Raw genomic sequence first — 2,613 nt, forward strand, 5'->3', positions numbered from 1 at the left:
AAGAGGGCAGTTTGCGACAGTATGCCCCTGAGCACGGCAGCCTTGACACTTACCGAGATATGGACGGGGCAAGTGGCGCTGAGAAGACCCAGGGCCGGCCTGAGTCGGTGGAGTGGGCCTGGGGTTTAGCTGTTGAGGCGTCCAGGCAGGGCGGGAGGCAGAAGTCTGAGAGCCTCCGTTGTGACGGCCGGATGTAACGTTGGCCGTGACCGGGGTGGAGGAGAGGAGATGTTGACTATGGTTGAGGGACAGTTCCCGATTGATCAGTTTCTCGTGAAGCTCATCAAACGAGATAGATGTGTCGCGGCCCTCAATAACATCAACAAGAGCCTTGTAGTCGTCATCAAGACCATCGAGAATCTTCTCAATCAGATCCTCATGACCCATCGGTTTGCCAAGCGCGGTGAGTTCATCAGAGCGGCACTTGATGAATTGCATATACTCGGTGATTGACTGAGACCCTTTGACCGAGCACTTGATTTGGTCCTTGATTTGCTTGATGTGCCCACGAGACGGGCAAGCATAGGTGTTGGCCAGAGTGAGCCATGCATTGCGGGAGGTGATGACACATTGGATAAGCAAAATCAAGGGAGAAGAGATGGAGTCGACAAGGGCGCCAAACAATAGTTTGTCTTGCCGAATCCATGGAAGGTTGTCCGGGTTGGGGGTGTCTACGTCGTTGATGCGAACGGTAGACAGAGGACACAGATGAGAACCATCAATAAATTTGTAGAGATCGTAGCCGACAAGAATGGCCTCCATCTGAAGTTTCCAAGACAAGTAGTTGGTGGATGTAAGTTTAACAATATTGTGGTGAGCAATATTGATGAGTGATAGTGGATGGGTCTGGTTGCCGGGATTAGGGAGGGCGACGATGTGAGAATCGGCGGCTAGAGGAAGCTAAGGTTGGTCGGCGGCCATGGTTAGATTTAGAAGTCCGGTGGGTTAGGTTGTGAGATGGCCGGATTTTTCAGAAGAAGAAGGGCCGACGGCGTGATACCATATAATAAATTAGAATTGAGAAAAATAATCACACTGACTTTTCCATTGATGAATAGGAGTATAAAAACAGATTACAAAAGAATCGGGAAACAATAATTTAAAATTAAAAACTTATTAATTAAATTGTTGAGCTATACAAATCTAATAATTACAGCCGTACAATATTCGAAATAAGGAGATTATCTTTTGATATCTCTAATACTTATAAAGTGCCGTATATTTTGCCCAACCCATATTCTATCAATACGCCTTGTATGTCTCTATTCGGGCTTGTAATTTTAGCGTTTTTCTGCTTAAGGAAAGACAAGAAAGCCGTTTTTATTCAGTACCCAGCAATATAGAAATTGAAAAATGTATTTTATACTTGTATTATCTATTGAAGGTTTATATAAAGGTTTTCATTTTTTTTTTTCATGACATTTCTTTTAAAAAACTTCGTGCAACTTGGTTACATTCTTTTTGCACAGTTTATACATATATATTTGTTGTCATTTGGTTTATATGTTTTTTTTTCCTTGTTTATTGTACTTTTAATTATATTATAATAAAAAAAATTAATGCTTGGCGTTTTTATATGCTGTCTTACGGATTACTTTTTTATGGAGCTTTCTTACGAATAATTTGAGTTCACAATAAATAAATAGCAAACGTATTGTTTTAAGTTTTAACAAATAAAAATATAATAAAATTTCAAAAATAAAAAGTAAATTTAATTTAATAAAATAAAAAAATTGGGTAGAGTAATAATGGTTATTTGACTCAACAATTAATGCAATATACATCAGAAGAGAGAAACATAAATATAAAAAACAAACACATAAAGAATACCTAATATTAAATTATCATTAAACATGTGTACTATATAAGCGAAATGAAATAATACACCTAATCCACTAAATAATTTCTCTAGACGTTTACTATTATTGGATGTTTATGAATATCTGCTTACCTTGAAACTCTTGTCAAAATTTATGTAATTTGGATGGGAGGCTTAGCACAAGATGCGTCTGCTATTAGCTGTCAACTTAGATGAGATATTTTAACTTTACAAGATACCAGTTGTCTTCTATCTTCACTTAAAATAAAAAATAAAAAAATAAAAAAGATTATATGTAATTTGATTTTTCAGAAACATTCTCTCTCTATATACCTAGACCAGTTCTCAATAATTGTGCTTTTATGAGTGATTACTACCTATTACATATAAAAAATTAGTGATATGATATGATAAAAATTTAACTTTGTCGATTGTCACATATTTTTCTTTCAACTATTTAATTTATCATAACTGTTCGATTAGTGATTAATATCACATGGTTAAAATAATAATATTTATTAATAATCATTAAAATTACACTCATATATATAGTCTTATTTTCAACGCCATGGTAGGTATAATATTTTTAATACGTACTTGTAACTTTTTAATGTAATATGGTTTGAAAAAAGTTACATTTAACATGGTGGCAGATTACAATTTTATTGAGTATTAAACTTAGAAAAAATGTTACACGAACACGCAAATGTTGTTACATTAGTGAACAAAAAGTATTACATTTGTCAGATTGATACAGTTGTCAAACTAAAGACATTCCTTATTATGTATTTATG

The 2,613-nt window shown here is 35.2% G+C and overlaps 1 non-coding gene across 1 annotated transcript; it reads right to left on the reverse strand.

Moving 5' to 3' along the window:
* Window positions 1-257: 257 nt before the first annotated feature.
* On the reverse strand, window positions 258-390 carry LOC112094273. The gene has a single exon (XR_002903455.1). It is a non-coding gene; the product is annotated as a small nucleolar RNA Z247 (small nucleolar RNA).
* Between the last annotated feature and the right edge of the window lie 2,223 nt (window positions 391-2,613).

This window comes from Morus notabilis, unplaced genomic scaffold (assembly GCF_000414095.1).
Source record: "Morus notabilis unplaced genomic scaffold, ASM41409v2 Scaffold360, whole genome shotgun sequence".
In the NCBI taxonomy this organism is placed as follows: Eukaryota; Viridiplantae; Streptophyta; class Magnoliopsida; order Rosales; family Moraceae; genus Morus; species Morus notabilis.